Source organism: Schistocerca nitens, chromosome 2 (genome assembly GCF_023898315.1).
Source record: "Schistocerca nitens isolate TAMUIC-IGC-003100 chromosome 2, iqSchNite1.1, whole genome shotgun sequence".
Classification (NCBI taxonomy): domain Eukaryota; kingdom Metazoa; phylum Arthropoda; class Insecta; order Orthoptera; family Acrididae; genus Schistocerca; species Schistocerca nitens.
In genome coordinates, this window is record NC_064615.1 from 1,084,698,513 (window position 1) to 1,084,711,496 (window position 12,984).

Below are 12,984 nucleotides of genomic sequence, written 5' to 3' on the forward strand. Positions count from 1 at the left end.
CTTCGAGGAGTAGGTAGGATGTGGTTCGTTGCAAGTGTTGCAGGATGGGGGAGAGGTGAGGTTGGGGCAATGCTTGAGGAAGTGTGAAGCTTTGCAGTGGGGACAAGTAGGGGGGTTCTTGCAGGCAGAGGTAATGTGGTCGTTGTAGGTGAGACAGCGTTGGCAGCGGTAGGATTGGACTGGGGAACGGGAGGGGTCCACCTTATGGCGCTGATTGTAGATGAGGGCTCCCTCGGTGAGGAGGCGGTCAATGGAGGAGGAGGATTCGGTGAATATCCGCATGAGAAAAGTCGGCCCGGCATCATTGAAGATGCGACGGGCCGAGCGGATTTCAACGTCGGGCCGGGAGTTGAGTTCCGCCAAAACCTCAGCCTCCGTGATCACGGGGCTAAGCTTCGTGATCACAGCGGTGAAGGTTGGCGGACGCCGGGGAGGTTGAGGCTGACGGGGAGAGGACGGGGTGTGGTAGGCGGTGAGGGTTGCACGTTGGCCAAATTGGATACGGGGGATGCGGGAGAGGAGATCGGTGTGGAGGGAAGCACTGGGGGATTTTATGAGGACCGAGTCCTTGCGAGGAATCAGTTGGGAGATGGGAGCATTGGGGTAGTATTTCCGGATGGCGAGGGTAAGGGAGCGGGCATCAAGGAATTGAGGGTCAGGATTGGAGAGGACAAAGGTGTGGGTGGCAGGCGTGGTGGGGGCGGGGGTCGGAGCCGCGTCCATGGGGGTGGGTGGGTCACGAGGGTTGGGGGTTTTTTTGGAAGAGACTTCGGGGGACGGGTCAACATTCGGGCGCTTGGAATGTTTCGTGGGCACTACCGGGTGGAGAGGGGGCAGGGGTACGGGTTGCAGGGGGAGATGGCGGGGGGCAGGACCACCCTGAGCAGCGGATGACGCAGACGGAGGGGGCGTGGGTGTCACTGAGGCTGTGGAACGTCGAGCAGAGATCCGTGCTGGCTTGGAGCCTGTCGGAGGCGGTGCGGGGAGCGGCGGAAAGTCAGTAGCTGTCGATGGGGCGACAGTGATAGGGGAGGAGGAGTTGGGGGTGGTTACAGCCGAAAGTGGCGCAGGGGTGGGGTGGACAGGGAGAGAAGGAAGGACGGGAAGTGGGGTGGAGGAGGAGCTCCATGTGATGGTGGTTGGAGCAGCGGAGGGAGAGGTGAAAATGATAGTGGTGGTGGTGGTGGTGGGTTGGGACATGGTGGCGGCGCGCGAGAAGGGCGGCGGCGGCGACCAGACGGCGACGGCGGCGACCGGCAGGCGGCGGCGGCGGGCGGCGAGCACCGGCAGGCGGCGACCAGGCGGTGGCGGCGAGCCGCGGCAGGCGGCGACGGCGAGGACCGGCAGGCGGCGACGGCGAGGACCGGCAGGCGCCGACCAAACGGCGGCGGCGGCAGGCGGCGACCAGGCGGCGACCAGGCGGCGGCGGCGGCGGCGGCGGCGGCGAGGAGGACCGGACGGCGAGCAGTAGTGACGGCGAGCAGACGACCCGGCAAGGAAACGGCGGGAATCTTCCACGTCGAAATCGCACCCTGAGAGTAGCCCTGGCAGTGAAACTCTTCGATGAAGACGAGAGGGAATCCAACCCTCGAAATGACGAAGACGTTCTCCGCTCCGTCTTATATAGTGCGCTGAAAATACTACCGCGCATGCGTTGCAGTCGCGGGGGCAGAAGGGCCACACCGCCCAGCGACAGCGCCCTCGCTGCTGGAACTGCAATACTCGGCTGCCATCGGTATTGTCGCTTGCGGCAGCTATCGAAGTCTTCTGGCGTCTTCGTCCCGAGAAAATTTCGGAGACGACGGGACTCCACGCGTTATTCAATTGGTAACCACTATCACGGTTCATTAGATTTCCGCAATGCGTGTTTCAACGCATTCTTTGATAACGGAGTCCCAAACAGTTGTTGCTGTGGCCAAAATCGAAGTTTTGTCGTACTCCTTTGAATGTCCGTTGGAAATACAATGTTCCGCAACTGCAGACTTACTGGGTCGCAATAATCGAATGCAACGTTGATGTTCTATAAAACGCTCTTCCACTGTACGCATTGTCTGTCCTATATAGGCCACACCACACTGATACGGTATGTTGTAAATTCCCACCTTCCGCAGTAACAAATCATCCTTCACAGATCCCAGCAAGTCCGAAATCTTAGAAGGAGGACGAAAAACCACTTTCTCATGAAAATTATTAAGAATGCAATTTTGTCATATGATGACATGATGGAGACCGTGGCTGTTGTTTGAAGACAAATGTTGATGGTGTTAGGACAGCAACCAGCCACAAATTTACTTTCAGTTCCGTTATTCAAAGGGTACCGTTACCGGTTTCGAATCGCTGCGATTCATCCTCAGACGGTTTACACGCTTTCTTTATGACATGTTGTGTGTTTTTTACAGATTAATTGTCCTAAAATATAAATAATACATAATTATAAACACGCCACACAGATGGTTGCGTTATAGATTTTCGTTGCATGTGACTTACGTGTAAGAGACGTTTCACGTAAGTCACATGCAACGAAAATCTATAACGCAACCATCTGTGTGGCGTGTTTATAATTATGTATTATTTATATTTTAGGACAATTAATCTGTAAAAAACACACAACATGTCATAAAGAAAGCGTGTAAACCGTCTGAGGATGAATCGCAGCGATTCGAAACCGGTAACGGTACCCTTTGAATAACGGAACTGAAAGTAAATTTGTGGCTGGTTGCTGTCCTAACACCATCAACATTATTAAGAATTCTCGCTATCTTGAAGGAGAGGTTTCCAACGTAGGGAAGAAAAGCTAGGGACTTGGCTGGTACGCTCTCCTCTTTATCCTCTTCCCGGTTCCTGGCTCTAGTTGAGAAGGCCCTGTTAATTTGCCGGCTCGAGTACCCATTGTCTGTGAACACGGTCCTCAAATGTGCAAGTTCCTCAGGCAAATTCTCTGCATCCAACACCATATGTGCCCTGGGTACAAGGGTTTTAAGTACACTCATGGTCTGGGATGTGGCGCGTGCCCCCGGACTCCAACCGCGTGCTGATGTAGTCGACGCCGTAGAGCTGCTACTGCCACAGCTCTCGCGGCAGAGTAGAGACACGATGCGATATAACATCAGTCCCCGTAGATTAACGGGAGAAAAAACCTGAAAAACTTCCGAAAAGGCGTTCCTCGCGTAGTCGTATCTCAATTACAAGTCCGCAGCGTTTCCACTTATGCGAAGTCGTATAATTATTGCTTCCTATTATTAATAACGTATTGTTAATATCGTGTTGTTAATTGCCCGGATTTCCAGTAGTTATTAGTTCTTCTCTCGTTCGCATAGCACACACCACTGATTGCGAGGAAATATTTTAGTTAACAGTTTTTGCTTACACTGTTGTCTCGTTGCTATGGAACTGTTGTGCTGGTATGCAGCGAGATCCAGAGATACTCTTTGATTCAGTGTTTGTAAGATTGCGTCGTAATACGAAAATATTTTAAAGTTCACTTCAACTAATGACGTGAATATTTGCACTTCAATGAAATAGTCTTTCACGAGTAGTCGTTGATTTAGTCATTTATCAAACTATTTAATGACGTAGTCCACACCGGATATTTAACTGGCAACGAACAGTTTATTGTTATTTTGTCACTAAATACTTATAACTCCCGCACCACACGCACACTGTAGGGAAGCAGCCTACTCACGCTGTAGTAAATTCACATCAGTCTTTCCATTGTGTGCCAGCCAGTCTGCTGTAACTAGCTCTGACGTCATAAATGTTGCGCAATACTTTAAAAATCAAATAAATAACCTAAAACTTTTCTAGCATGTCAGGAGTAATACTAAATTAATGTGTGTTGAATATCAGTTTGATAACTTAAGCCATTTTCGAAATTTGGACGTTTTTCTGTAAAAATCATTGGCGCAACAGAAAAGAGCTAGAGACTTCAAAATTTATATTTAAATTCATCCTTCATAATAATTTAATAAAAACAGTACTTTGGATTTCACAAATTAAGATTTTAGTGGAAACTCATGATTTTCTGGTTTTCGTCTCAAAACTTAAGGAAGCAAGATAGATTAAGTAGGCTAGTAAATAAGGCTAGGATGTTTAGATTTAAATAGGTTGGAGATCCGGTATAACTATGAAGATGTGAAAAGTTTCATTTGAATATCTATAAAATTATAGCGATAGCGTATCTCCAAAGAGCCAGTTCAGAGCTCGTCTACTGCGTGCAGTGTAATTAAATTAATTCTCTCGCCCAAAATATTTAACTTAGCCACGTCAAAATTTTATTATCAATACTTACCTACGTGCTGAATGCACATTTAAATTAAGAGCTTCATCGGCCATCAGCAAGAGAAGCTATGATTTATTAGGTAACTTAAAGTGGTGCATTACTAGCACAGCGGCTAGTCGGGAGAGCCGATTTGATCAGGCGTTCCCTTAGCCGTCCGCACCGCGGCCTTATATATAAGAACGCTGCGCGAGGAAGCAAGGCCCCAGTTCTCTCCAGACGCTGAATAACACGCCATCTGTGTCGGGAGTCGCGTCGCGTCGGTATCACTGCTACAAACAGCCTCGGATGCCGTATTCAGTTACTCGAGATGAGCGTAACCAGGAAATCATTTTCAAGTGAAGTGTTAATTCTGGGATGATTTTCATTATCTAGCTTCAGTTTGCGTATTGTCGTATTTTCACGTGCCGTCGCGGGACAGACATTCTACCAATTATTTAGCGTCGCGTTTGATGAAACTAATCATCAAATTATGGCGAGCATTCATTTTAACATTTAATTCGGACATTTATAGTTGCATCAGCGCATTAGACTCTGAACTGCTCTGTTAGTTAGGTTGTATGGATACTTGTGTTTTTCATATGTGACTTTCAGAATATACTCAACTATTTTGGAATATCGTTTTTGATTATAAATCCCCGGACAATCTCCTAATTCCTCAGAGCTATAAGCTGCAGCTATAATTGTATTCTCAGATGAAGTGGGCACTAGGAATTCTAATTACAGGCTTCACGTTTTGCTAATCACTTTCTGGATGCTAAAGTGTAATTAGAGAGCCAGTGTTGAGAACGGCGAAAAACAGCTTAAGTAACATTCTAAATAATAGGAACTGATTCAACATTCAAACATTTATGCAACAGCAATCCTAATTTCCTAATACACGCCGCCCCACAACACGGAATAGTTTAGTTAAGTCAGTCCGATTGGGTTATAGTTTCTTGGCAATTACCACAATTCAACACTTTAGCGTAATTGTTTTATCTTCATGATGTGTACTTGGGTCCTACTCAAGACTAATTGCGTGTATTCTTTCATAGGATGTTCACTTCTCCTTAAGGTTCAACTAATTTAAAGTCAAGTCCAATGTTCACTAATTCCGTTATTAGATTTCAATTAACCCGTAGTGCACGGTTAAATATCTGTTCCTGTCTAAGTTCAAAAAATCAGTTTCTTAAGCCGTGAATCCCGTCACGCAACAAACACTTCTAAACTCGAAAACAATCTCGGTACGATTCGCAATCTCAATAATTCAGATTAGAACTGCTCTCGTACGTCTGCACTGGATGAGTTCTAGCAAGTGACTTCTTCTGTGGAAGAGCATTGTAGGCGCATTGAATTTCTTCGTTGCGCTTACAACTCTCTTCCACATTAAAGTTATCTCTGATGACATTACTTTGGACTTAACTTTTGAGATATTAATTTTACGTTTGTCACGTGGATATTTGTCCATTGCTGAAATACGATGTTTCTTCTTTCTCTTTCGCTAACAAATATGCTCAGTGGTGTACAATGTAGTTGTTGCCAAAACTCTTTTGTGTTAGTTCAAATGGTTCAAATGGTTCTGAGCACTATGGGACTTAACATCTGAGGTCATCAGTCCCCTAGAACTTAGAACTACGTAAACCTAACTAACCGAAGGACATCACACACATCCATGCCCGAGGCAGGATTCGAACCTGCGACCGTAGCAGTCGCGCGGTTCCGGACTCAGCGCCTGAACCACTAGACCACCGCGGCCGGCTTCGTGTTAGTTCAGCGGCAAAGATGTAACTGCCAATATAACTTTCCCTACTTCATGTTCTTTCTTAATTGAATTTAAGGTGGTCGTTAGGGCGTTACAGATGGGTGATGGCAACTTGAAGAATGAAAATACAAATCAGTGTCAGTGGGCTTACTATAGACAGAATGTCCCACCGTGCCGCCACTCTTCCGTTTAACCAAAGCGGCGGCGGCATCCGCGTCGTATCTGGATACCAATTGGTGCGCCTCGGCTGACGGATGCGAGGCGCGGCGAGGTGCGGTCCAGCGCGAAGAGCGACGGCCCGGGCCGGCTGGGGTTGAAAAACTCCGCACAAGGTCGCCGGGTCCCCGCCCTGTCGTGGCAGTCTGCCCGCAACGCGGCCGCCGGTCACCTAGGACACGCGCCACACACGCCGGCCGCTCAGCTCCTCCAGTCCTGCCGGTGCCTCGCTGCTGGAACACCTAAACACATATTCTTCTCGCATCCTGCGATACGCACTTGTTGACATACAGAAATCTTTAAAAGAGTCACGAGGTCCCACAGGGTTCAATCTTTGATCCCCTCCTATACCTTCAATACACTGAACTGTGATTTACTATCAAAGAATATTCTAAAGAATTTATTTTATTTACTAGCGATTCATCAAGAACATTAACACATTTAATCACACAATGTAAGCATGGAAGTAGCTGCCAGGGAGTAACTGATGAAATCATAACCAAATTCCTTTTACCAAATGGGAATTTCATTCACTTTAATAGTGCCTAAAAGAATTTTTTTAAAGAAACAGATTTACAATTATAACCCGAAAGCACCCTACAAATATCAAAGTTACAATTTATTCAGAGGCAGAAAGAAACAAGTTTTGACTGTATGAGCTTTCGGGCAGAGAACCTTGTCACTCCCTTTTGACACGGCCGTAGTTACGACTGCTCACAAAGCGTCTGAAACACTACACTGGTGCAAATCTGCAACACACCGAAGGAGAGATGGAAATGGTACAAAACACTAACAATTAAAATATTAACTTGATTTTAACTTCTAAGAAAAGTCTTACGGTGAAAGGATGGCAACTTTACATACTAAAATGATAATTTAATTAAAAGCCCATGAAATGAAATCTTATATAAAATTTTACAAGGTTGGCCAAACAATAGTTAAGATGCTCTACCGTAAACAGATACCGCCTCTCAAGATCATAGGCAATAATATCAAAGTTTCCAAAGATCAAAACATATTTCAGGTATTAAGCCGTTATAGTCCAAGCAATAAATTCGTTAACACACCAAATCCGACAAACATGACAGAGGCAGCTGCTAACGTACAGTAGATTGATAGGAAGATTACCGAACAACCTGAACCGCAGGTTGCTCTAACCCGCCCCTACTCCACAAGGGAAAAACGGACCACCCTATTTAAAAACAACCACCTCCCCGCGGGTGGGCAAACGGAGAAGAATGGTGGGACGACCCCAAAGCAAACGGCTGGTGACCTCACCAAGAAAACAAGTAGAATTTAACAAGAGTAAATCAAACAACATATCACCAATCACTTAACTTCTAATAAACTGCGATTTCTCGAGAAGACCTGGCGCAGCACCCCCAAATCGCTCTCCCGAACCGTCCGCTGCCAGCCACTTCAACGGACGCAGGAAGGCGCGCCGATCTCCCGTCTCACGGTGCCGCAGCTCGCACCGGCCAGACTGATGTGGGTTGACTCCTGTTGCTCTCGTGTCGACCGCGAAGTCTCTACCCCTCGCTATACGCCGCGGCCCACTGGACTCAGGTGGCGACCTCACATGCGCCGAAGCTCAAGACGGACAAGTCATCTTGTGTCTCAGTGCGCGATCGACCAACCGATCGACCCAACCGCCAACGACCATTGCCTGAGCAAGCTCGAGCTACTGGCGGCCTAACGCGCAGACTCAGATGCAGGAACTAAGCCCCGACCGGGCGACCACTCGCTGAGTTCTCTTACTGGAGTGGAAAGACTCTCATTTTGCCGGCTTTAAAGGTTGATCCGAAAGACAGACATACGAGCACTCCGAACGACAGACAGACACTAACTGTCTATCAAATGCGGACGAGGGACAGACTAGCAAGCTGGGGACGAGAGACTGACCCAGACTGACCCACTGGCGAGCTCATAGTGTTCCTTAAATGCACGTGAACAAGCAACCTTTCCCACCAGAGGGAGACACCAAAGCAGCGATTGCCACACCGGCGCCACCGCCAGAAAAGGAGAGCGACTGTTTCACATTACGCGCTGCGGCGCGCTCTTCAAAACAGCAATTTTTATCACGTCTCAAGAAATACTACTGGTATTTTTTGCTACTGTTATAATAAATCTCATCACAGTGAAAGCAACACGACAGATTGTTAACGACGATTTTCAAAGATTTATTAAGTGTATCTTCGAAAAGGGTAACTCCCTTAATTTTGAGAAAACACATTATACTCAGTTCTGTACTATAAACAGAGTCGTCTCAACAACTGATGTAGCTTATGAACAAGAGTCGTGAGTAGATAGGGTAGAACGCTCCGAAATTTTGGTGGTTAACGTTGTTGAAAACATGGACTATAAGACGCATATTACCGTACTTCTCGCACAATTAGGTTCAGCTACATTTTTGTCTTCGTATAATTGCTGTTACTGGAAACATACGAATCAGGAATCTGAGATATTTTGCACATTTCCATTCAATAACGTCTTATGGAACAATATTCTTGGGTAACTTGCCAATTACACTGTAGAGCCAATGAAAGTGGCACACCTCCCTAATATCGTGTAGGGCCTCCACGAGCACGCAGAAGTGCCGCAACAAGACATGGCATGGACTGGACTATGTCTAATGTCAGAAGGGATCGACACTATGAATGCTGTTCATAAGCCGGCCGCAGTGGTAGAGCGGTTCTAGGCGCTTCAGTCTGGAACCGTGTATCCGCTACGGTCTCAGGTTCGGACCCTGCCTCGGGCATGGATGCATGTGATGTCCTTAGGTTAGTTAGGTTTAAGTAGTTCTGAGTTCTAGGGGACTGATGACCTCAGATGTTAAGTACCCTAGTGCTCAGAGCCATTTGAATTTTGCTGTTCATATATCCGTAAGAGTACGAGGGGGCGAAGACCGTTTCTGAACAGCACGTTGCAAGGCACCCCAGATATGCTCAATTACGTTCATGTCTGGGGAGTTTGGCGGCCAGCGGAAGTGTTTAAATCCAGGAGAGTGTTCCTGGAGCCACTCTGCAGCAATGCTGTGGGGTGTCGCATTGTCGTGCTCTAGTTGCCCAAGTCTGTCGGAATGCACAATAGACATGAATGGATGCAAGTGACCAAACGGAATGCTTACGTACGTGTCACCTGTCAGAGTCGTATCTAGACGCGACAAGGGTCCCACATCACTCCAACTGTACACGCCTCATACCAACACAGAGCCTCCACCAACTTGAACAGCTCCCTGCTGACATGCAGTGTCCATGGATTCATGAGGCTATCTCCATACCCGTACACGTCCATCGGCTCGATACAATTTGAAACGAGACTTGTCCAAACAGGCAACATGTTTCCAGTCATCAATAGTCCTGTGTCGGTGCTGACGGGATCAAGTTGTGTGTGGCGCAGTCATCAAGGGTGTTCGAGTGGGCCTTCTGCTCCGAAAGCCCATTTCGATGATGTTTTGTTGAATGGTTCGCACCCTGACACTTGTTGATGGCCCAGCATTGAAATCTGCATCAATTTCGGAAGGGTTGCACTTCTGTCACGTTGAAGGATCCTCTTCAGCCGCCGTTGGTCCCGTTCTTCCAGGATCTTCTTCCGGTAGCAGGGATGTCGGAGATTTGACGTTTTATAGGATTCCTAATATTCACGGTACACTCGCGAAATCCCCATTTCATCGCTACCTCGGAGATGCTGTGTCCCATCGTTCGTGCATTGATTATAACACCACGTTCAAACCCACTTAAATCTTGACAACTTGCCATTGTAGCAGCAGTAACCGATCTAAGAACTGCACCAGCCACTGGTTCTCTTATACAGGCGTTGCCGATCGCGGCACCGTATTCTCCCTGTTTGTTTATCACTTTATTTGAATACGCATGCCTATACCAGTCTCTTTGGAGCTCCAGTGTAGAAATAAAAAAGTGATGGTACAAAAGCGGGCGGTAGGAGTAATAACTGGTATTTGCCCTCGCTCGTCTTCGCGCAATTACACGTTTTAATTGCGCCGTCACGATAATATTCATCATTAATAATCCATCACAATTTGAGAAGAACAGTGAGGTCCATGCCTATAGCATCAGAGAGAAAAATGACCTTTATTACTCATTTTTAAAGCTGGCAGTGGCTCAGAAAGGTCTTCAGTATACTCCTAGAAACATTTTTGATCATTTGCCAAATATCATAAACTGTCTGAATGGTGGCGAAACGAATTTTAAACGTAACCCAAAAACATATCTCCTGGGAATGCCTTTCATTCCATGAACGAATTCCTATTTGAAAACTGATAGCCTGAAAAAAAAGTTTTTAAATGCAGCTGCATAAGCAGGTCTAAAAAATAGTTCATTAATGAACACTGATCATGTATACATATCCCGTAAAGTCGCTCGTGGCACATCATTTCCAAAAAGGAATGTTTCAACATGGAACATGAAACTAACTAAATAAGTGATATAAGACACAGATAATGTGTATCGTAAAAGCACATCGTCTTTGTCATCTTGTGCAGCGACCGTAAACCATAAAACTACCAAATAAGCAGCAACCAGTCGCAAAATCATGTTTTATTTATTTACTTTTGCAAATCGATGATGGCTATTAATTAGTTGAAATCGATTTGCAAAAGTAAATAAATAAAACATGATTTTTTGACTGGTTGCTGTTTATTTGGTAATTTTGTCTTTATCATCACCCACACAACAGTCCTTTGTGAGTTTTGGCCTCCTGTTTAGTATCGAACTCTTCCAATTCTGAGTTCCAATTTTCCAGAAGTTCTCTCTGACACGTTGCATCTTAGCTTTGGCCTTCGAATCCTCCTGGTTCCTTCGGGCACTGCATTGAATATCTTCTTAATAATTCGGTCGTTAGCTCTCAGTACATGTACTGCTTATTCCAGCTTGGTAATTATTAGTGTGGACCCGTCTAACTACGTCTGAATGTAACGAATTTTTCGTGCGGTACTCGTTTCGCCTTTATTATCCGAAAGGCATCATCAGCAGCAAATTTCGTAGCTGTTGCTCTACATGCGTTCTTGTTCCGGTTTTAGTGCTATTCTACTGCTGCCTGACATTCGAAATATCATTTGCGCAGCGATAGGAATGAATACTCATTTACTTCATCTTATGTTTTGGGTGCTGTGTAAATAAAATTTCGAAGCAGAAGAATACCAGGAAGACCGCAACGAGAACACATGTAGAACAGGATTCACGAAATTTGCCACTGATAAAGTCTTTCGAATAATTCGTCTCATTCATTTGTAAGTAGATGGATCCAAATTGATAATTAACAAGATGTAATGAGCAGTACATGTACCGAGACAGAGGCTGAAGGAACGAGGAGGGTTTGCAGACCAAAGCTAAGACAAAACATGTTAGAGAGGATTCAAGGAAAACTGCAATTCAGAATTGGCGGAGCTCGGCTCTGAACAGGAGGCAAAAGTTCACAAAGGGCTGTTGTAATTAAATGGATCCATGGTAATAATTATCAACATGGAACTGAGCACGTTAGAAGTACAAAAGTTAAAGATGTGATAATGGCTTCCTTCATTGCTCTTGGAGCTGTTGCAATTCTGTTGATAGCACCTACATGTGCCATCACCTGAACCCATTTAGGATAGAACTCCTTATATTGAAACCCATATAACTTTCTCCAAGACTATATTAAACAGAAGTCAGGATAATGCATTTTCCTGTCTTACTCCATTTTTCGTGGTCTCAGTACTTGATAACATGTTCTGTGTGTTAATTTGACTCCAGGTGTTTACCGTAACAGCTTTCAGTAAGGCGATCAATTTATTAGGAGTATCTAATTCTTGCCAGTCCAATAAGCAATCGCTCTGGACAAAAACTTAGTCTCGCCCTAGTAGATACCCCTCTAATACCGTGCATTTACAGCTTGCTAATGGCCTCAGTTCGGCGAGGAAGATGGTACACAGATTACCTAAAGTGCGCCATATCCAGCGGGAGCCACTCATTCGTGGTTACTTCCCGAAGATCTGCTGAGTTGCGTGCATGGGGACTGCTATGGTAGTAATACACTCCTGGAAATGGAAAAAAGAACACATTGACACCGGTGTGTCAGACCCACCATACTTGCTCCGGACACTGCGAGAGGGCTGTACAAGCAATGATCACACGCACGGCACAGCGGACACACCAGGACCCGCGGTGTTGGCCGTCGAATGGCGCTAGCTGCGCAGCATTTGTGCACCGCCGCCGTCAGTGTCAGCCAGTTTGCCGTGGCATACGGAGCTCCATCGCAGTCTTTAACACTGGTAGCATGCCGCGACAGCGTGGACGTGAACCGTATGTGCAGTTGACGGACTTTGAGCGAGGGCGTATAGTGGGCATGCGGGAGGCCGGGTGGACGTACCGCCGAATTGCTCAACACGTGGGGCGTGAGGTCTCCACAGTACATCGATGTTGTCGCCAGTGGTCGGCGGAAGGTGCACGTGCCCGTCGACCTGGGACCGGACTGCAGCGACGCACGGATGCACGCCAGGACCGTAGGATCCTACGCAGTGCCGTAGCGGACCGCACCGCCACTTCCCAGCAAATTAGGGACACTGTTGCTCCTGGGGTATCGGCGAGGACCATTCGCAACCGTCTCCATGAAGCTGGGCTACGGTCCCGCACACCGTTAGGCCGTCTTCCGCTCACGCCCCAACATCGTGCAGCCCGCCTCCAGTGGTGTCGCGACAGGCGTGAATGGAGGGACGAATGGAGACGTGTCGTCTTCAGCGATGAGAGTCGCTTCT